At 36.3% G+C, this 24,773-nt stretch overlaps 1 pseudogene; it reads right to left on the bottom strand.

The window, feature by feature from the left end:
• The window catches only part of LOC107599651 (ras suppressor protein 1-like), a 34,000-nt pseudogene that overhangs the window by 6,970 nt on the left and 2,257 nt on the right, over positions 1 to 24,773 (bottom strand).

Consider the following 24,773-nt stretch of genomic DNA (forward strand, 5'->3'; position numbering starts at 1 on the left):
GGAGGCCCACCCCAAATACTCATCCTGATAATGTCATTTATGTTCGCAAACAGAAAATATTAATAAATGTGGCTGCAAGCAGGAATTTTTGAGGCCGAGCAAGTCAGAAACAAAGTGACAAGCTAAGCAAGCATGGCAGGGGAGCATCAGGAAAATGCTTATTATATTTCAACATCTGTTTCTGCAGTCATTTACTCAGGATTATTATTAACACTAATTTAATGACACAGATTAATACAAAAAATATTTCAGTTATGGGCACAATGGCAATGTTATCACTCTTTTTGACAAATCGTCATTCAGAGTAACAAACCATGGTCATTCAGTGTAACACATATATTTATGTAAAATGAAACAATATACTTATTCTGACCTGTACTTATTAAAATACAAATAAGAATATATGATCATACTAAGTTTTAATATATTTTAAATGATTTTCACTTTATTTACAAAAACTTCTTGCTGGCCAATTGTAAAACATAGTGGTTTGAAGGACATTAGCAAAGTATAAAGATTTAAAAATTAAAATTAATTGATATTTGAGGGCTGCACTGTGATGCTTAAATAGAGTATTTTAATATGTCATCAAATGATTCATGTTTTAAATATGCCTAACAAGATTTTTTGGTATATAAATATTATAAATATAAATATCATAAATATGCATGTGAATGATATAAGATGATTACATCACAAAAACAACACGTCTCAATCTCAAATGAACCGATGTACTAAAATTAATTTAGCATAAACAGTTCAAACGTACGGATTCACTAAAACAAATCAAACGTTCCCAGTTAAATGAACAAACCGATTTACACAAATGAATCAGACTTTCAGATTCTTTTCCTCAACATTTGTTAATTACTTTCCAACACTGATATACTCTGTAACTGAAAAGCAGGGTTATGGGAGATTGTAAAATTTTAAAAATAAGAAAAAGTACTTTTAAAGCATGTAGGGAGAGAGACAGAGAAAAAGGATGAGGAAGCACATCACTGGCACACGACAGATCATTTATTGTACCCTTAACCACTGTTTAACACAAAGCTAAACTTCTTCAATCACAAACACGCAATCACTACTAGGGATGTAACGGTATGAAAATTTCATATCACGATTATAGTGACCAAAGTTATCACGATTATCAATATTATCACGGTTTTGTTCAAATTAGATGAAAACGTTCAAAAAGAACTGATACACACACTGAAAACATTTCAATAAGTTTTATATTTGAAAATCAATAAACAACAAATACAATTAGCAGCTATATGCACTTTTTTTTTAGCATAAACATTAAATTAACATTAACATGAAGCCCTAATAATAATAATAAATCACTTATATATATATATATACACACACACAATGTGATTTCAGTTTGTGATCATGTGATCTTCGGTTAGGAGATCTTGTGATGCTTTTTAAAGCAAAGTTGGGGTTGATTTCGAGTTCACATACAAACAAATAGAATAGGCTAATTACATTTGTCTATTTTAATGTAAGACAACATATTTTTCGTCAGTGATAGAAATATGATTTAAGACGATAGTGTAAGCAAGTTTAGTTTGAAAACGTTTAATAGTAAATAAGACACAATTAGACAATATTTTAATAAAATAATAATAAGAATAAATATTTATTTGCAACAACTGATGGGAGTACTGAATACTGCACGCACGCGCAGCGTTGTCAAGGTAACATTTGGTCAGTCATTCCCTTCGCCAAGGGAGTTTCAAACGCTTATACGAGACAGTAATGCCCTGCACCCTTCAAAGAACACACTTCAAGGGCTCTGCCCTTCGAAGGGAGTAGGGCATAGGGATGCTCACTTCTGTTTGGAATTCGCCCCATGTCTCTTGTATCACCGCAGAGGCGCGGACGCGCTTTCTCGTTTCATTCAAATGCAGCTTGCGTCTCAGTTTTTGATTGAAAATTAAATCAGAGGAATTTAGTATTAATACTACTATAATTTTGCTGTAGTGATCATATTGTCCTGACGATTGTTTTGTACACTGTTCATAATGGATTTATAAATGGGTAAGATTTCAAAACATTAATCTCAATTCAATATTTCATATCCCCGTATTTATATATTATTTTAGGTAAACAAAAAAAAATCGGTGTAATAAGTTAACTATGAATATACAAACCCAATTCCAAAAAAGTTGGGACACTGTACAAATTGTGAGTAAAAAAGGAATGGAATAATTTACAAATCTCATAAACTTATATTTTATTCACAATAGAATATAGATAACATATCAAATGTTGAAAGTGAGACATTTTGAAATGTCATGCCAAATATTGGCAACAACACTGCATGCTGCTACTGCGTCAGACTGATGCTGGCTGGACAGGATTTACCGCGAGTTTTCAAAAGCGCGATAATCAAACACGGTTTTGATGATAATTAAATTTTAAACGGTAATACTAACCGTCAGGGCATTTTATCGTGATTTATCGTGAAACCGGTAATCGTTCCATCCCTAGACTCATCTCAGTATAAAACACTATCCGTGCTGACAGGCCCAACGGAAATCCATGCACCAGCTAAATGAGAGTAAATTACAATAATGAAGACGGATGGTGAACGGGCGGCAGAGCGGCTCATAACTGATCTCTCCCCTGACGCCCCATTACTGCAAAGACACGACACAGCCAATCGCGGCAGGCTTTACCACCACTTTTGTACCCTGTTTATACATGTATGCTACATTGGATCATCTACACGATGAATGTTTTATGAATCATTCATTGCTTGGTTGAGAGGTTACCGAGCACTCTCTGAGCCGGGGTGAACAGTAAGCAGAAGGCTGTGCTGAGTTTGGGCTGTTAACGTGAAATTGTATTGATAAACTCTAGCAGGAGTTCCTGTCTGTGAGCCCAAACTAATGAGGAGTGATGGAATTGCGTTCAACCTTTAAAACCTCCAGAACCTAGAAGGCTGGAAGGATATAACACAAATACAGACCAGAATGCACAACACACACACATACATAAACAGACTGAACTAAACTCTTACAGTTAGTCACGCCACTGTTGGTTTATAGTAAGCTTCCCAACCTGACTGAATCAAACAAGCTTCACGGCTGTTTAAACCATAGATATGTATGTAGAATCCACATTTGACCGCTCCAGACAAATTGACATGGCCAGCATCATGGAACGGTCAACATGTCATCACACACAGTAATAGTCAATGAGATTTCACAACATTGCGCAAAAAACAACTGAGATTCAAATTACAGAAGAAATGTGATAAACTTTCACAGGTGAGAATGTGTTGGTTTTTGTTTTTATATGTATTTACTCAGTATTACAGACTTTTAAACTATGGTAACGCACATAACATTGCTCTCGAGTGTTCAGAGACCAGCTTTGACTGTTCCAATGTGGTGGATGGCTTATGTATAGCGGCCGATAGAAACAGCCGATAATGAGGCATCTATGTATATATATATATATATATATATATATATATATATATAAACTAATAAGCAATTTATTTCATTTGTAGACCTATCGTGATTTTTTTTAAATTTGTGCTATTATTTATGGAAGCCCGTTTCCGCCACTAAATAAAAAAATATAATTCTGTAAGTCATAATAATGAGAAACTTTCTCAAAATTATTAGGGATGCACCGATATGAAAATTTTGGCCGATACCGATAACCGATTATTCTTTATTTTTGAAAGCATTAGTAATTTCTTTATTTGTTTTTATTTTATTATTAACTGCTTAGACTCCTTGTCATTTTTTATTCAATTCAAAGTTTTAAATCAAGCTATCTCGTGCTACTGCAACAAAATTACCCAGCTGTAAAATCAAAAATACACTGAGTGAGCAACACTTTGTTTAATTACCATTATAACTAGCTATCTCACAATGTTTACATATGAATAAAAGCCTACATTAAAATCTTTCATATAAATTGATCTTTTCATTAGAAATTAGCCTACGGATTGCCACCATTGATGGACACATTTGTTTTATAATATTAAAAATATCTGTATGACAGTATATTCTGCAGTTCTTCCCTGCTGTACCGAATATCTATACTTTTCAAAGTATCATATCGAAGTTAGAAATTTAAATATTGTGATAAAATTAATTTTGTAGGGTGCCACAAATTTGTTAAAATTTCCGAAAGGTGCTGCGACTAAAGAAAGGTTGGGAAACACTGGTATAAACCATTTAAAATGCTACAAGTGAATTTAGGTAACACTACATTATAATGTACAAAAAAATAGATATTCATTTTGAGATTTGCCAGACATTCATTTTGAGATTGGCAATGGTAATCTAAAGGTAAAAACAGGAGAAATGAGCATGCACAATTAAATATCCCATAGCCGAATGGCCGATATATCTCTATCCATTATCTAGCTAGTTGTGCTCTATCTACAGTTAAGCCAGTGTGTTGCTGGAATTCACAGTTAAACTCATGTTGATGACACAGACAGAGCTTCAGAGATTCTACCAAACAAAAAACACTTCCTGTCTCATTTGTCTGAAAATTAGACACTTTTTTAGACAATAAATAAACCAGTTCTGGTCAGAAAATATTATACAAACTAACATATGAGCCTAGATTGCATTTCATTTTGAGCTCACAAACACAAAACAAAGAGAAGAAGTCATTATGTCCAGCTGATCCAGAGACACAAGAGTGGGCACCTGCACGACTGTAAGAGGCATTATGGGAAACCTGGTGTCAGTTCTATTGCAATAGGGCACGGACTGAGAAAGCAGCAGTGCATGAATATAATTAGAGAGAATATGAAAAGGAAAGAGTCTGTCTGTGGAAATATGCAGTATTTAACTCGCATAAACTCACTGCTTCAGTGTTCAGAACATATACAGCACACACTACCACGCCACTTCCGTTGGAGTAACTTAGGGTTAAAGAAATGGTTCACGCATAAAATGAAAATCCCTCACTATCATGTCATTCTAAACTCATAGAACTTTTCCAAATTCAAACTAACTGCAATCGAGATTTGGGAGCTATGACGGCCTGGAAGCATTTCAGTGCATAACGATCAGAAAATACACCGGAGTATTCAATCAATCATAAGCGGATCAGCAACATTAGACAAGAACAAATACAAGAAGTCACTTTGTGTTAGTGAAACTGCAGTTGAAAATCAAGTGGCTTCATGGTTTATACAGACAGTAACCCATATAATCAGTCCATCTCGAAAGTATTTCAGAGTTGATATATCTAAAAAGCTTTAATCTTGTTATGATAACAGATCTTTTACATCACATTAGTGGCACTATGCTGTCATGTTCTCCGTTTATACTCAGAGTAAATTATCAGCGCTCTCAGCAGTTATCTCAGCAATAAAATTACTGACAAAAAAAGTCAGCAGACGAAGGGTTTTCCGGTTTTATCAATGATAAAGCTATTCTAAACTGTTTTTGTTGATTGAAATAAATATAAACATTACTAATATAAAAAATTAGATGAAAAACTAAATTACTAAAACAAATGGAAATACACTTATATAAATAAATCTAAATGGAAATATAAAAAAAAACTAATAAAATGACAAAAGCACATAAAACTAAAATTTTGTGAAAAACGAAGATATAAAAGTACAAATTCAATATATTAACAAATTATGTAATAGTACATAAATAATACTAAAACAACATTGATTTAGAGGAAGCTATATCCACAATACAAATATCATATTATAACTTACATTTGCACAAACAATTAAGTGAATGTATTTAAGTGTTAGTCAAAATGCGTAAAACACGTTAATGCGCTGTTATTGTAAAAATGTGATACGCTATCCTAAACAGTCTCAAAAACACAGAAACTTAATGACGTTTCTTCCAAGAAACAGCTAATAACTCAATGCTCATTCTTTTCTAGTGTTATTTTGTTTAAGCTGTAAAGCTGTTATTTGTTTGTAACAATTAATAAATGTTTACACATCAACAAAAAATATTAAAGAGCAGGTCACATGTTTTTTTTAAAGTATCCTAATATTGTGTTGGAGTCCCCTACAACAAGTTTAAATGCATCTAAGCTCAGAAAACATTGTAATTTTTCCAGAATATACATTTAGACAAAGTCATTTGTCTATAATTTAGAAACGGTTCATTCGAATCAGTACTGAGCGAAATGTCTGTAAACCCCTCCCTTCCACAAGCCTACTCTGCTCTGATTGATCAGCTGGCCAAGCCTGTTGTGATTGGCACAAAGAGGAGTGCTTGAGCAAGTTAGAAAACGCTACCATCTGTGTTGCCAAGTCTGCGGTTGTTTTGATGTCTGAGGGTTGAAGCGACCCCAAAAACGTCATATTTACCCTATGGAATGCGAATTTACCAGGGGAAGGCAGACAAAAAAACATGTAATTTGTACCCCGGAACGTGATTTTTAACAGGGGACCCCCTCGAAACACGATTGGGCAAGCGGATCGTGCCCACAGCTAAATTTTAGCTGCTAAACTGTAAACACTTAACAAAACAATAATGGTGGATGCGTTAGACGAGTGCTAACGTGACTAACTGATGAAACAATACAGTTTGAAAACCAAAATAAGTCTACTGTAATGTCTAAAGAACGACAGACAAAAGACGCTCCGTGTCTTAACTTTCAATTAGAAAGCAGAACAGCTGTATCACAGGTGCACCCGTCTAACTCGCTCATCTCTCTCTACAGGTGTTGTGCCCAATTCTGACCCCTGCCAGATTATTACCCCCCTAGTATTGGTAGGTTTAGGGTTAGGTGTGGGGGTGGGGTTAGGATTAGGCAATCAGATAGTGATTTCAAAGAGAGGGGTAATTATTTGGCAGGGGGTCGAAAATGGACACAACACTGGATCTTTTACTCTCTGCATTAACCCTATGACTATGTGCAGCAAAATAAACAGCAATTTCACAATGATTATAAAGTCTGTGCGCTACACTACATTATTATTAAACGAAGTAATTAGAACAACAACAGTCTACGACACATTCTTAGGAAATAGTGGGTTCACAGAGAATTATCAAAACCATTTCAGTAAGAGAGTAATATCGCGTAATATTAGTAATATAATAAAAAAACTAGATATTTTGAGCACTCAATTGAGAATGTACTCGCAACATATCAATCTACAACTTACAGGTTGTAGTTCGGAGACACTTATTGGTCCAAATAAAGAAGATTAGAAGCCAACGAAGATAAAAGCCAAGATTAGAGAAGCAGTCCTCTGTAAAATGAGGAGCACACAACAAAAGGTTCGAATTGTATTGCTGTGATATCGTGGAACACAGTGTCTTCTCGAAATGATGTAAACACTAACTAGCGGAAGTGTTTGTGGGCAGGTCAGAGTGTTCCTATTTGGCGGGCAGGCGGGGATTATGCAAATGCATTACCCAGTGACGTAGATCGTAACAGGCAGAAGATTCGAAAATATAACGACTCTTTAAGGCGATACAGAGCCGACTCTTTCTTTTGAGAGACAATATCTTCATTTATAATGCAACTTTGCAGATTGTTTACATTGAAGGATAGCTACGTTACAAAGTGCAAAAGAGATATTTTTCGAAAATCCATATGACCTGGTCTTTAATGTTTGGTCTCATCATTTTGGACATTACTATCAACAAAAATGAAATAAATTTTATTGACTAATATACACTATTATATGGCATTATAAATACATACCATTTTAATCAGAGTAAAATAGAATAACATGAATTAATATATTATGTCAAATTAAATGATTTATATTAAAAAAAAAAGTCAAAATCTACACTGCAATGTGACCTTTGACCCCAGTGGTCACAGAATGAGGCTTCTCTGAATCTCTTTATAAAAAACACACATGAAGTAATTCCCAGTCTGTGACTGTCCTTCCCGCTGACTCATACGACCGGCCCATGACTGGATAGACACGGGACTTCCTGCATGTGTGCATGTCAGGGTCTGTGCCGCTGGGAAGTTAATTGTGGTTCGTTTTTCAGTCAGCCCTGGACAGCTGTGAAGAGAGCTGCAGCGGTTGTACCGCGGTCAACAAGCGTTTAGAGTTAGTGATGAATAAAAGATGGCGGGAAGGCAGCGTTACGATATGTACCCCCCTAGTATTGGTAGGTTTAGGGTTAGGTGTGGGGGTGGGGTTAGGATTAGGCAATCAGATAGTGATTTCAAAGAGAGGGGTAATTATTTGGCAGGGGGTCGAAAATGGACACAACACTGGATCTTTTACTCTCTGCATTAACCCTATGACTATGTGCAGCAAAATAAACAGCAATTTCACAATGATTATAAAGTCTGTGCGCTACACTACATTATTATTAAACGAAGTAATTAGAACAACAACAGTCTACGACACATTCTTAGGAAATAGTGGGTTCACAGAGAATTATCAAAACCATTTCAGTAAGAGAGTAATATCGCGTAATATTAGTAATATAATAAAAAAACTAGATATTTTGAGCACTCAATTGAGAATGTACTCGCAACATATCAATCTACAACTTACAGGTTGTAGTTCGGAGACACTTATTGGTCCAAATAAAGAAGATTAGAAGCCAACGAAGATAAAAGCCAAGATTAGAGAAGCAGTCCTCTGTAAAATGAGGAGCACACAACAAAAGGTTCGAATTGTATTGCTGTGATATCGTGGAACACAGTGTCTTCTCGAAATGATGTAAACACTAACTAGCGGAAGTGTTTGTGGGCAGGTCAGAGTGTTCCTATTTGGCGGGCAGGCGGGGATTATGCAAATGCATTACCCAGTGACGTAGATCGTAACAGGCAGAAGATTCGAAAATATAACGACTCTTTAAGGCGATACAGAGCCGACTCTTTCTTTTGAGAGACAATATCTTCATTTATAATGCAACTTTGCAGATTGTTTACATTGAAGGATAGCTACGTTACAAAGTGCAAAAGAGATATTTTTCGAAAATCCATATGACCTGGTCTTTAATGTTTGGTCTCATCATTTTGGACATTACTATCAACAAAAATGAAATAAATTTTATTGACTAATATACACTATTATATGGCATTATAAATACATAACATTTTAATCAGAGTAAAATAGAATAACATGAATTAATATATTATGTCAAATTAAATGATTTATATTAAAAAAAAAAGTCAAAATCTACACTGCAATGTGACCTTTGACCCCAGTGGTCACAGAATGAGGCTTCTCCATTTTAATCAGAGTAAAATAGAATAACATGAATTAATATATTATGTCAAATTAAATGATTTATATAAAAAAAAAAAAGTCAAAATCTACACTGCAATGTGACCTTTGACCCCAGTGGTCACAGAATGAGGCTTCTCTGAATCTCTTTATAAAAAACACACATGAAGTAATTCCCAGTCTGTGACTGTCCTTCCCGCTGACTCATACGACCGGCCCATGACTGGATAGACACGGGACTTCCTGCATGTGTGCATGTCAGGGTCTGTGCCGCTGGGAAGTTAATTGTGGTTCGTTTTTCAGTCAGCCCTGGACAGCTGTGAAGAGAGCTGCAGCGGTTGTACCGCGGTCAACAAGCGTTTAGAGTTAGTGATGAATAAAAGATGGCGGGAAGGCAGCGTTACGATATGTTAATGCATTATGAGCACGAAGAGTCTCCCCAATGCTGTCAGTCAGATATAAGATCCTTCTGTCAGGTTAACAAGCCGCCTCATGAAATATGCATGACAGGTTACCCCCTCCTCCTCCTCCACCTGCGCTTCATACTACGACCAAACCTACTGACAGAAGAGCAGGAAACGAGAGGAGGGTAAAGACTCGTTGTCAACCGTTTTAATTCCAAACATCTGTGTGATTTCAAGATAAATGACTAGAATACTCGACAAAATGTCAGCACTCAAGAAACAACATGACTTGATCATAACGGCCATCAAATGAACGGTCGGGTAAGAAAAAAAAATAAATCATCCTAAAACCAGGGCTGAATCTGGAAAGAAGGGTGTAATTCTAAAATTGTGTTTGGCAAATGAGCTTGCCTTGTGAATATTAAAGGAATAGTTCACTTAAAAATTAAAATCTGCTAGTCACCATCAGCCCATCCATGATGAGCCTTGCGTACACCATGAGCATAAGCATGCAGGACTGTTTGCCTGAGGCTGTGGGTTATAGGTTGTAATGTTGTAAATAATGTTCAGTTTCGTACACAAGAGTGATCGTTTGGCTTCAATATATCATCAGGAACTGTGGGGATTCATTTAGTGTTTTTTATCAGCTTTTTTGACTCTCAAAGTGACGGTAGCCATTGACTTGCATTTTATGAAGCATCAAGCACCATGTTTTCAGCTAAAAATCTTCTATTCTGTTCAACTAAAGATTAGAAAGTCATCTACATTTTGGATGGCCTGAGGGGGAGTAAATTAACATCAAATCTTCATTTTTGGGTGAACTAGCGTGGTGACGTTTCCGCAGTAGGTCTAGCTGAGTCGGGTTTTTTTTGTTTTTAAATTATAAGTAGATTTTTTTCAAAGTAGAAAATATATGTATCTATTTTTTTTCTCCAACTTTATTTTTAAATTTTATATAAAATATAGTCAATTATTCATATTTTATTAGTCAATAGTCAGTGTTGGGAAGGTTACTTTGGAAATGTAATAGGTTACAGATTACAAGTTACCCTATTTAAAATGTTATAAGTAGTGTAACTATTTCAATTACTTTATTAATGTAACTAATTACATTTGATTACTTTTCTACATTTCTAATGAATGTTTTCAACTGTTAATCATGTTAAAACATTTAAAGGGGTGGTTGATCAGCTTTTTTTGAAGGCTTGATTGTGTTTATGGTGCGCAGTGTAACATGTGTTCATGCTTCTTTAAAAAAAAAAAAAACGCATTATTTTCACATATTTTACCTTTATTCTACACTGCTGTTTCTGTTCTCGTCAAAAAGGTCTGTTGAGTTCCTCTGAAGCCCCTCCCTCAGAAATACTCAATCGGGCTCAGATTGGTTAGCTGGTCCAGTGTGTTGTGATTCGCTAACTGCCTAGTGCACGTTGTCTGGAAAAGTCACGCCCCCCTACCATTACGGGTAGTTGAATGTTCCCATTACGGGTAGTTGAATGTTCCCATTATGGGTAGTTGCACCTCTTCTTACTTAGATTAGTTATGAGATTAAACTCAGATTATACAGATAGTATAATAGTTAGTGTACTGTTTTTGAAATCAAGCCTTTGCATAGCTGGAAACACTGGCATTTAACAATGTCTTGGAAAAAACTGTTAATCTTTAAACAATAAAGCATATAAACAAATCCAAAAAGGAAATAAAACAGTTATCGAACAAGCATGTGTCATATTCCTGAAACATTGGTGTCTCATATTTTAGAGCAGTCAATGCAATTTGGGAAAGGAATCAATTAAATCTGTGTATGTGTGTGAAAATATTCAGATGTAACCTACATTTTCATAAGTAACTGCAATTTAATTACACATTTTTTCTCAGCAACTGTAACAGATTACAGTTACATTTATTTTGTAATTAAATTACGAAATTCCATTACACATAACTAAAGTTACTCCCCAACACTGAGATATATTAGATATATTCATATAGTATAGATTTCTTGTGCGCCCCCACTTAAAACAGACAGAGTATGCCCAGTTATAATGGTACAACCCTGCCAATTAAAAATGAAAGCAGCCTGGATGCGGCTGTCTTCTGCTGTTTTAACGTTCTGGTATTTCGAAACGCTGGATCAGTGAACTTAAATGAGAAAATGTCCATCAGGAGTGAAAACTGGATGAGGTGAGGAATAGTGAAAGGAAGAGAGAGCAAGAGGGAGAGAGGTGTGAGTCTTGTGATTTCTTAGCTGAAGGACATTTAGGCAGGTGAGAATGAAACTGTTGAACTGTGGACACACACCTACTGAGAATTACACACCGTTAACACTTGTCTAATGTGAGACAATCTACTTGTCTCTCTTGCGCGCATTCGGCACAGACACATAAACAGAGGAACAAACACACAATCATCTTTGCTTTAACCATTGTTTTAGATAACCGTTTTACCAATAGTTGCTGTACTAATTTATAATAATAATAGCAAATAAAGACGTATTTGTAAAGAAAATTGTGTAATTATCATTGACATAAAAAATATAAAATGTCCAGTTTTCACAATCCAAATAATTCCCAATGGATAAAATCCTGCCAGACATTTTGTTTTTCTCAAAAATACTTCACATTACAGAAGTAAAATGAGTTTTTAATACTTTTTCTTGACTTGATTAAGTAAACCTCCCAGATTGGTTCTCAATGAGGAACCACACACGGTAAGTAAACATGATTATAGTTCATGGATTAACCTTGGTGGGGTTCAAACCTGCAACCTTTCGGTTGCCAGACTAGATTTTTCACCACAAGGCTACACTTCTGAGTCATTCTGGATGGAGATCTCCTTCCTAAAACTTGAGGAGCAATTCTGACTAAATGTCACAAGTACAAAAAGATAATTATGGACAGATAAACGGTGGTCAGAACTGCTTAGACTCTGATATCGGACTAAAAAATCTAACGCATGCGGCAGACTGCTTGACACAAACTGGATGACAGCTTCAAACGACATTGATTCATTCAAAAATTCCCATTTATCAAAGCGAATATGCAATGTCAGCTCTCAGCGACGTAACCTTCAAACCTTGTGGACTTTAATTCGATACAAAGCAGCGTATAGGATGTAGGTTATCTGATGCGCAAACTAACTATTGAGTTTAGCAAAACACAGGAGCATTAGAACAGATGATATGCAGTCAACATATCGAAATTATTCAAAACATTTCAAGCAGCAGTATCTGATTATTGCGCACCGCACAGGCATGCGCACACACACACATGCACAGTCACAGTGTCAGCACACACTGAGATGCGCGGTGGTTCTGACTGTGCCCGTAGGGGAAGATCAGTTCCAGTAAGTGGGTTACGATGGTCCTCTCCAGACAGCAGCACAGCAAGCAGCTAAATGATCAAACAAAGGGGGATTTGCCTCCTGTTCAAGGGGATTGGTAAGTGGAAAAGGGCTGTGAAACATACACTACAATTAGTCTGGAAACTTCCTTCCCCTAGGTCAAAAGGATTATGTCAGCTTTTTGTCAGGTTTGAGCCATATTAGTAACATACTATTAAAATGCATTATAACATATACCAGCATATAAAACAGAAGCATGTATGCTATATTACACATCGTACAACTATACATAACATACTACATGTATTATATTTTTTATATAAATAATTAATCAATATATTATGATTATATTAGTATATGTTGCTTTATTATATGCTAGTGGTTACTAAATGTCTGTTGTTTTAATATTTTATTTTTATTTATATATTAAATGTTATTATATATTGTATACTATGTTGCTATATTATATACTATATATAGTGCAAATATACATAATAACATTAAACATATGAATACATTAAAACTAAATTAAAATGAAACATTCAATTATAAATATGATCAAATATACTACTATATATATATATATATATATATATATTCATATATTTTGCTACAATATTATAATATTAATAAATATTATAATACAATATATTATAAATAGTATAATTCATATTTAATGTTATTATTGTACATATTTTGTACTATGTTGCTTGTAGTATTTATTATTATTAATTATATTTCTCGTATTAATTATATTTCTTAGTATTATATATATATATATATAGTTGCAATATATATTTACTATATATGTTGCTGTACTCTATACTATGTATAGTACAACTATATAAATATAATAATAATAATATATAAGATAATAAAACACAAAGTATTATAGTAACATATACTTTCAAAATAGTGAACAGAGGTTACAATATGTCCATGTTTTTATTTCTTTTTTTAATTGTTTTTTAAAAGAAACTATGAGAATTGAGACACAAACAATGATGGTGAGAACAATGGAGATATTGGTAAGATGTAAAAAGTCACAAACTATGGTTGCATGTGCAAAACACCAAATCACATTCTCTATGCTCATTTCTATACATACAAACTGCTTTTTCGTTTTGTTTGGTGGTGGTCAGTGCTATTGACACCCGATGCGAAAAGTCACGGTTTAAATGAATGCAAATTAAAGATTTTCTGCATAACATTTTAGAGCATTTAAGGGGAAAGCAAGAGATCAAGAAAGAGAAAGAGCAACGAGACTTTCAGGGTAACGCCTCCAGCTTTCATTTTAATTAGTTTGATTGTGCATTAAATCATCAGATCCTGAAATAATAAGAGAACTGCACCTTTCCTCTCTTTCATCACCATCCTAAGGGTTGTTCCAGAAAAATATGTGCCACAATAAAACTGGCCTGTATAGAGGGACTAAATTTATACTTTGTATTTAGCAAGACATTTCAGGACATTTCTCTTAGTTAAAGACCCAGGGAGGGTGTCTGGATCAGGGCTGCTGATGTGCACTTGACCTAATCTGAGTTCTGCAACTAGCATTGTGTTTTACAGGCTGAAGTTGTGGCATCCAATCCATCACAGGCTGAGTAGGGCTGCGATACATCAAGCAAACACCCCAATAATTCTTTAGAGACTGATGCCAGTGTTCACGAGTTTGTATAACAGTGTCTTGTTCACTACTACTACGGATTGAACCTGCTACCTTTGTGTAAGCAGCTTGGATCGCTCACTATTGAGCTACCACCTCTTCTGTGTCACTCAGATTCACAGCATATGCTCCTGGGCATTTAACAGCACAGAGGAATGATGAGTTTCACTTACTATTTGTAGGTCTCTGAGCGGATGTACTCAAACACATGAGAGATGCCCAACTGGAACTGGTCTGCGATGGGAGTCACCCAGGAGTTATTCTCAGCCTTAAACACCTGCTTTGGGCCTGTCAGGTCCAGGTTACCTACAGACAGAGAGAGAAGAAATTACATATTTACAAAAAGGGAAGGAGGGAGCAGGTAAGATTAGACAAGGAGAGGAGATGAATTGAGCAAAGAGAAGAAATGATGAGAATGGAAAAGAGTAGATATAGGAATAGATATGGCATGAGATGGCATGATGGAAACATGACAGGAGACCAGATGAGTCAAGAAAGAAAAACTGAGAAGAGACCTGACCAGACAAAATAAAAAGCAGCAACAAGAAAAGACAAATGAGACATGGGACAAAACAAGAAATGAGACAAGAGAGAAGAGACCAGACGAGATGACATTTGATGAGAGAAAAGAAACAAGTAACAAGAAGAGACAACATGAGATGAGATATGAAGAGACCAGGTGAGATGAGATAAAAGAGATCAAGAAGAAACGAGACATAGGAGAGAAAATACCAGATGAGATGAGACGAAACAAGACAAAACATAAATGAACAAGACATAAGAGTCAAGAGACGAGATGAGATAAGCTAAAAAGAGGGGGAAAAAGTTGCAAAGTAAGAAACAAGACATAAGAGAGAAGAGACCGGCTGAGATTAAATTAGATGAGAGAGAAAAATAAGAAAAAAATGGAACAAGTAGAGAAGAAAATGAACAAACAAGAGAAAAGACAAGACGAAGTTGAGACTAAAGAAAAGGGGGAAAATCAACAAAATAAAAGGGAAGAGAATCGATGAGATGATACGAGACGAGACGAGATGAACAGGACATAAAATAAGAAAAAAAGAAGAGACTGGATACACAAGAGAAACGATGAGAAGAGACCAGATGAGACAAGAGAGAAGAGAACAGAAACAAGATGAAAAAGAGAAGATACTAAGAAAGAAACTAAATGAGACAAAAGAACAGTCATAACAAAAGAGGACAACGAGAAGAGACGAAAGCAGAAGAAAAGAGCCGAGACGAGAAGAGATGAGGAGAAGACCAGAGGAGAAGCGGTTCACAGTGTGCAGAAGAAACAGTACAGGTCAAAGTGCTAATGTGGCTCATCTCAGCTCACAAGGGGGCTAATTAAATAGTTACTGATTAGCAAGTGTTGAGCAGCCTATCAAAGAGGGGGTGAAATTAAAACTGATCCCCGGCACACACTGACACACCTCACAAACACAGTCAGACACAACCGTTAGTGTACATCAGCCCTGAACCTACAAGACCTAGACAGCAGACCTAAATCTAAAACTATTTCAGATCTCAGCATTCGACCAGACGTCTGCTTGGTTCAGTTCCCACCCTCCTCTTCCTCTTTTCATATAACAGTTTAAAGCATCAGCTTTACACATGAGATATTCTGAATGGTAAAGACTGTCTATCTGTCCTCTTTGCACACTCTCATTCACATTCCTCGCTTTTTTCTCCTCCTTTCCTTCTCCTTTCCTGCTCTTGGCATGTGCGCTTGGTTGCTCCTTGTTAGCTGGGCTCTTCTCTCTCACACATACACACGGCGCCGGTGGTCTTAACGAGGCCGGTCTGTGGAGTGGGATTACAGTGACATGACAGAGGGGTCCTAATAACCTACACGCAGGAAGAGTCTACCCTACAGAGTGCAAAGGACAAAGACCTGCTGACCGGAGCGTTTACACACTCACCTAGAACGCCAGTAAACAACGACCAATTGCTAAAATACTACATAACCCATAAAACCAAAAAGTCATGGTGTTGAGCATGATTTATTTATACATGCAACTCTAAAAATAAATTAATAAATAAATACATTGTATAATCTTTCATCAAAATGTTATAAGTTTTGATCTTTCGTCAATTCAAAGTAGATAAAAACAAGCCCCTAAATTATATTCCACTGAATATTCAGTTTTACTCAGAAATGTCACATAAAAAGAAGCTAAATGTATTGCAAACATTGTTTCATGATGTCTTTACAAAAAACACTTCAGGTTTCAAGTTCAAAAACAAGCAAACAAAGAATCTACAGTAAAACAATTACACTGGACGTTTTGGGGCAATCTATAGGGTGTAAAAGCAGAATGTGTAGCTTTTTAGTCTTGCGGCTATATTTTCCTAGCTTAATTTCTTGTCCCATAGCCTTTCATTACAAATGCATCACTGTACATGTGATTCTTGATTGCTTTTGCAAACTGTGGGGCAAGTCGAAACAACTTTGAGTGGTAATTAACAGCATTTAATAACCCTTGTATTCTAAAAATCATAGGTGTAATTACACCCATATTTTAACGCAACACCAAACCAAAATAGTTGAATATTATTTTCAAGTTTAAAGTTGTAATTATCAGCTGTTTTATGTGTCTGTGACCCTGCATTGAGTCCGATCTTAGCGAGCACAGGGTTGAAGATCAGCCTCTAAATCACCTCTCACCGTCTCTGATAAAGAACACACACTGCAGAGAATAAATCCAACACACACAGCACCGAGCGCCGCCACAAAAGCAATTGATTTCAGAGGGAATTTAGATAAATTACTCACTATCTGTAGCTTGGCCAGCTTGCCGATGTCTGGGGGCAAAATCTCAAAATCGTTGTCACTGAGATAGAGAGCACGGAGGGTGGCTGAAATGAGAGAGAGAAGTGTGTGTTTGTGTGAGAGAAGTATTGCAAACACCGATCAATAGAAATGGTCATCTCTGATTGATACAGCATGGCTACAATATTACACACAAGTACACACACAATATCAACAGATCGACAAATAGCATAAAATACACACTCATACTGCGTACTTGAGCACCACATGGGATAAACACATGGACAAACATTCAGAAAAGCAATAAACAATTACATTTGAAAATCCTACACAAAATAGGGCCACAACTAATATGTATTTTGATCATTTGGAACTGGGATTAATAAAAATCCCCACCCACTTCCTGTCCATCCAATGTTCTGATTGGTTAAAGCAACAGCAACAGCCAATCAGATCCATTTCAACTTTCTTTAGAAGTCAATATCACAGCTGATATGACTGCCACTCCAAACAGCAGTGATAAATGGAGGTTTGGGAGCGTGTGTATGATAGTGTTTGTGTGTGTGTGTGTGTGTGGTTAGAGATCAGAAACCTTGATTAATGTTAAGATGGTGCTTTCATTATGTGGCTGCCATTAAAATAACAGGTTATTAGAGCCCATCACTGCTCATCAGTGTCCTCTGACGGGACCAGCTGATTGGACTGATGAGGATTATGATGATGATGAAGTTAACGGTTATTTTGTTTGCATATTGTTAGTAGGTTGTCTGGTTCTCATTGCAGTTTATTCTGCCAAAGAACCGGTGCCTGAAATGCAAGCGACCAGTTTGTTCTTGTTTAAGTGCGTAAATCTGAAATCAATAAGCCCACAACAATAAACAAATGGAAATTAGTGGAAAATTTGTGACTTTGTGGTCACAATTTCAGGCTGTCTAAAAAGTAATCAAGCACCGACACAAAACCCACTAAGGCAAAAGTTTCAGTCAACGGACATTGTGGTACCGCCACTTTCTTTCCTTATATTTAAAGCTGCAGTCCGTAACTTTTTTGGGTTAAAAATGATCTGAAATCAATATTTGAGCAAGTACATAACCAGCCAGTGTTTGAAACTATCGCTTTACTTTAGCCCGATTCACAACGGACATCTTATAATAATGTTTTCTAATCTGAGTGGTAAGGGTAGGTTTTCGTGGGAAATTCGAGCATGCCGCCGCATGATTACGTCACGTCTGTAAACATAAAGAAGTTGTCCTGGCTACTAGGCTATCGCTTGTGAGGATCCTGGCATCCTGCAGGTGGCGGATCGTTTATAGCCTTTTCTCACAGCAGCTGGAATAATTAAATGTATCATTTTGATGGCGGATTGTAATCCAGAAAGGATTATGCGTTTATGAAACACATGTGAAAGAAATTAAATTAAATTCCAGTTTTAAATGTGCTTCTGATTACAGATAGCCTGGGATTACACAAGATTTGTATTTTAAAGACAACCAGTTCGAAGGGAGCATAATTTGCTTTTTGGGTTAAAATAATTTCTTAATATGAAATTCGAGTGGTATGACAATTAGAGATTAGATTGTACAGAAATTGAAATCTACTCGCTTATACACACTATACGTATAACCTATTTGCACGGTTTGATGTGATATGAGCTAATTTAGATTAAATCACCATTGGTAGCACAATTTATTGTAATGCTTTTTTCCTCAGTTGGTCAGAACAAATGTGGCAGACTTGTTACTTACTTGTTCAGATGACAAGATCCGGTGAAAATGCTTATTTGAGTCATATATTCCAAGATGTAGGCTAGAATCTGTGATTACTAAGTATAGGATTCACACTGGTGCGGTGACTGACTGCCACACATACTCCTCAAAACATTAGATTCATCCTCGCTGGAGCCGTGCCAAAGCACAACCCACACAAGGAAGATAATTCCGCACACAACTGCAATTGCAGGTTTTCAAACAGAGATTGCGACAAAGAGGCAAATCTTATGGACTGCAGCTTTAATTGAGGAAAGACTGAAACTTCCAAAACTCTTCGTCAACATTTTGTTTTTTATATATCTAATGAAAAATCAAATCTTACAAAAATAATATATAACAGTAGTGTATATTTGAATCCCACTGAATCATTAGATCAAATCATGCTACTAAAAAAAAGACAAAAACAAAAAAAGACTACGGAGTACAAATGATACATTTTTAGGATTCTTTGAGGAATAGAAAGTTTAAAAGAACAGCATTGGCTTGAAAAAGAAATATTTTGTAACATTATAAAAAACTTTCCTGCCTCTTTTGATCAATTAAATGCATACTTGCTGAATAAAAGTATTCATTTAAAAATAAAATTCTTACTGACCCCAAACTGAAATGTAATTTAATTCTGTAAATTAAAAAAAAGGAATTGAAAAGCAGCTTTATTTATAATATAGAAAATATTAGTCACTAAAGCAAAAGTGAGACCACTTTTAAATCAATTTTTAACTTAATTCAAATAAAAACATGTGCACTCTGACATGCGTTGCTAGCCAATCACAACTGAGCTACATTTTTACATTTCTTCTCATTTTAGTACAAAATATACATTAAAAAGTCCATTAACGGTCTTTCGTTTTGAATTATTAAGAATGGTACAGGTTACACCGGTAACACATTGTGTGTGTTGCAGACTTACTGAGGTAAAAGAAGTTCCCAGGCAGTGAGGACTCGTTCAGGTTGTTGTACGTCAGATCCAGAACCTCCAGCGCCGGAAGAGATCCGAACCCTCGCGGAAGAGTGCTCAACCTGTTCATCCTACACATCAAGACAATAAAACGCCATTTTAACCAAATCATCAGCTTCAAACACAACCTCACACACACATCCACTCACAGACACACACTTATAAAACACCTGTCAATTCTTGACACAGGGGAACCCATTGAAAATCCATAGCAGACCGACTCAGAGACATGAGACAGAGCAGTCCGCACAGATCCATCTCACAGATTATGATTGATATTTCAAACGCAGCACAGATTTATAACACAGGTCAACAGATCTACTCACATTTATAACCTCAAAGTTAAATACAGAGGGGACCAAAAGTCTGAGATCACTAGTGAAAGTGTGAAACCACTTCCATTTTTAATTGTACTAATTTAATTCAACATTTTTAACTATGAATTATCAGCATGACAATTTGAGTTAAAAACTGAACTGAAAACAAAAACTGTAAGGAGGTCTTGGCATTTGGTCTGTCCCCCTTTTGCTTTAATAAGTGCAATATTTATTTCACACATTAAAGTAAATAATTTTTTTTGTCACGTTATGTTACTGTTTGTAAATGTATCGATTTAAATTACACTACCATTCAAAACTTTAGGTTCAGAAAGATTTTTTTTAAAGAAATTACTTTTATTCAGCAAGACCACATTTATAATGATACAAAATATTTAAATTTTAAAATAAATGTTGCTTGTGACCAGAATGTTCATCATTCATTCTAAAAACTGCTGGGAATTCAGCTTTTTCATCACAGGAATAAATTAATTTTAAAATATATTAAAACCGATGTTTTAAATTGTAATAATATTTCACAATATTACTGTTTTACTGTATTTTTGATCAAATAAATGCAGCCTTGGTGAGCAGAAGAGACTTCACCCTTTCAAATTTAACAAACTTTTGAACAGTAGTGTATATTAGAATCCCAGATTTTCAATATGATCTCAGACTTTCACACAACACTGTTTATATAAACAAGTCTAGTGTTCAGTTAGTTCACCAATATTAAAAATGTGTTGTGTCTGTAAATGTTAAAATCATATTCGCCCTTGAAATGTAACAGATTTAATTTTGGCTGGAAAACTTCCGACAGAGAACATGGAATCTGAAATTAGAAGTGCTCAAGGTGTCCGATGACGCTGATAAAACACGAGAGAGAGGGAGAGAGAGAGAGAGAGTTCTTGGTTGGTGTGAAGACTCTGAAACTTTAGCAATGGATTTCAAAGAAACAAACAAATTGATTCCACCACATGTTTGTGAAGCAATTACCAGAGAAAGGGAATTGTTTTGACAAATGAGATCAGGATAACGGTCCGATGACGCTGATAAAACACGAGAGAGAGGGAGAGAGAGAGAGAGAGAGGGGCACCCAAATCAGATGCTGATTAACTCTTGCTTAAGCATCTGTCCTCCGTCTCTTTCTTTCTTTCTTTCTTTCAAATGACACTTGGTTGGTGTGAAGACTCTGAAACTTTAGCAATGGATTTCAAAGAAACAAACAAATTGATTCCACCACATGTTTGTGAAGCAATTACCAGAGAAAGGGAATTGTTTTGACAAATGAGATCAGGATAACGGGCGGCCACACGCTCACACGCACATCCGCACATTTGAGTCGGGAGTAGCAGCCGGGAATACAACAAGCCGGCTTATGTTTTCAAGATTATGTGTAGAAATGGTGCGTCTGACACAAATCGATAAAAATGTGCGGTGTCAGACGCGGGGCAGATTGTGCTGCGCTTTAATCCTGCGTGACATTGTGGAGGCTCCGCCCTCGGAGGAGAAGGAGAACCCTCGGGATTCAGGTGGGGCTCAGGTGGGCTCTGAATACCAGGAAGTGACCAGATGACCAGGGATGAAGAGAGTCAGAGAGGAAGAAGAACTAAGAAAGACAGCAGCGTTGCTACTGTCAAGGCTTCTTAACCTCACAAAGAAGGATTGACGACCTTTCCACTGTCTCTAAACCAGATATACTTTGATGAAAAAAAGTGAAATCTTTAAAACTACACCAACTTGAGCCTTTATTATAGTGCTGGGCGGTATGACCAAAAAAATATATCACGGTATTTTCCAGTTTCGGTTTCACGGTATATGACGGTATATTTTTTTTCCATGCGTGACCGGGTGTTAACCATATTTTCTACTGATTGAGAGAGGAAATACTGCAGTATATTGACTTAGAATGCCCTATTTTACTGTCATGATGAGTGAATATTGTCCAAAAATACCACACTAAATAGTGACTAAACACGACCCCTTTTAATACATGTTAACCAGGAGTCACTCTCATTTATAATCGTGGCATCGTCTGATAAAATCAACATGCATCTACACTAAAGAGCGGCAATGCGGTTGTTTTGGCTAGATTACTTTTTTTGTCTCATGCAGCGCACTGCCTGCGTCTGAGTAACAAACTAAAAAAAACAACAAACAAAAAAGTGCATGTGATATTAACAGACGAACTACACTCATATTTATAATTCCAAACAATCAGTAAGCAACAGGTGCTAGGAAACGCTGTTTTGTACTCATTTATTGAAGAGTCGGCTGCGGTGCGGCCAACTGAATGCGCTGCTTCTCTGTGCACAGAACAGATGCCGAGAGAGGTGACACTTCTCCGGGAAAGTCAGACCATGTGTGTGTTTGTGTGCCTGTGTGTGTGGGTATGTGAGTTTTTCGTGCATTGGGGAAATTCTGCAGTCTCAGCCCTTTATCTGGGTATGCATCTTTTCTGGATTGTGTCAGATTTTATATAGTAAAAGAAAAATCAAATAAATTAAAAAATGCTGTTTTTTTCGGACATTCCATTCTTATGGCCGGGTCAAAATGACCCACGAGGGACACTTTTGTTACTTTTTTTATTACACCCACATAGAATCCTCGAATCAACTCTTTTTTTGTGTGTGTGCTCCATGCTCAAGTGTGACAAAATTAAATAAAAAAAATCCGCAGTTTTTTCGTAAATTCCATGCTTTTCCAGTGGCAGGGCAAAATAACCCCCGAGAGGGACACTTTTGATACTTTTTTTTATAGCACCCACTTAAACTGCTCAAATTCACTCAAATTTTGTTTTCATGTATTCCCGGTTCAAGTGTGACAAAAGTAACAAAGTCTCATAACATAACGATAAACGCTAGGTTTTTAAAAAATCTTTAAAAATGAGTTTTGGGACGGATGAGGGTAAGAACAGTGTCTGATCCACAACACATACTAGAATGATGCTACAACTGGATCCTCCTCAGGATAAACAGTGACATTTGGGCAGGTTTTATGACCAAAAATAATCTGCAGATTTTTGGTTTAGAAAACCAGAGGAGACGGGAGAAAAAATATCAAGAGGAACAAACTGAGGAGATGAGACGAGAAAAGAAGATACAAGAGGAAGAGGAGAGAAAGAAAGAATAGTAGTGAAAAACAAAGACAAAAAGATGAGAAGAGATGATACAACAGCAGAGCAGATGTGAGAGAAATAGTCAAGAGTACAGATAAGACAAGAAGAGAACAGACGTGAACACAAGAGAAAGAACAGGAAGAGTTCAGACAAGAGGCTATAAGAAAAAGAGAGATGAAATTATGAGAGACGAGACAAAATGAGATGAAAAGACGAGTGTATAATAAGAGTGTAAAGGAGAGGAGATGGAAGAAGACACAAAACGACATGAAGCAAAAAGCAAAACAAGGGAAAAGTAGAGAAGAGACAAAACAAGAAGAGAATAAAAAGCAATGTCAAAAGAGATGAGAAAAAAAGATGAGAAGAAACAAGAGGAAGCAAAGGGGGAGGAGTGAAAAACCAAAATGAAAAGATGCAAAGAGACGCCAAGAGAAGAGAAGAGAAGAGAAGAGAAGAAATTACGTAATGAAAAAAAGAAAAAACACAAAACAAAAGAAAATGAAAATAAGGAGCAAAAAGTAGACAAAACAAGAGACATCCGACTAACCCAAGGTTCAGATGTTTAAGTTTTTGAAGGCTACTGATCTGGGTTGGAAGCTCCTCAATTTGGTTATTGAACATGTTCAGCACCTCCAAGTTCTTCAGGTCTGTAATGTTTGGAGGCACAGCTAAAAAAGAGAGAGAGAAAGAGACAGTGAGAATAAATACATTCATAAATAAATGAGAACAACTTCAGTTCTGCAGGTATCATCAATCAAAACATTTCAATTGACTGTATTCTAATCACCAAGGTAAAGCATTCCCAAACGAGCCACGAGGTCTAATGATCAGAGACCGAAGGTTTTCTGGTGACCTGCAGAGGTTTAACGACTAATTATCAGAGTCAGTGGATAGACGGGTCTTTGATGGCTCAATTATGGGTCACTCCCCCAGCAATACATTTGACATTTTAATGATGGAGGCTTTAGCATTACGGATCAGCAGCATCCCTCCCTCCCCTCCCGCAAGGCCATCCTGCCCCTTTCTGCTGTCGACAGAGATCGATGGGCAGAACAGTCGCTCTATCCGATTACTGGCTGATCAATGGCCCCTCATTATGGAGGAGGGGAGGTGGGAGAGGTTTACACAAACAGCATGACACAAATTCCTCCAGAGAGATCAACGAGAGCAGCTCCGCCCCAGACACGGAGGAACAAATGATTCGGCTGTCACGCAAACAATTGAAAACTCCAACGACGAAACACAAACATGAAA

The sequence above is a fragment of the Sinocyclocheilus grahami genome, unplaced genomic scaffold (genome assembly GCF_001515645.1).
Source record: "Sinocyclocheilus grahami isolate Dianchi unplaced genomic scaffold, SAMN03320097.WGS_v1.1 scaffold270.1, whole genome shotgun sequence".
In the NCBI taxonomy this organism is placed as follows: Eukaryota; Metazoa; Chordata; class Actinopteri; order Cypriniformes; family Cyprinidae; genus Sinocyclocheilus; species Sinocyclocheilus grahami.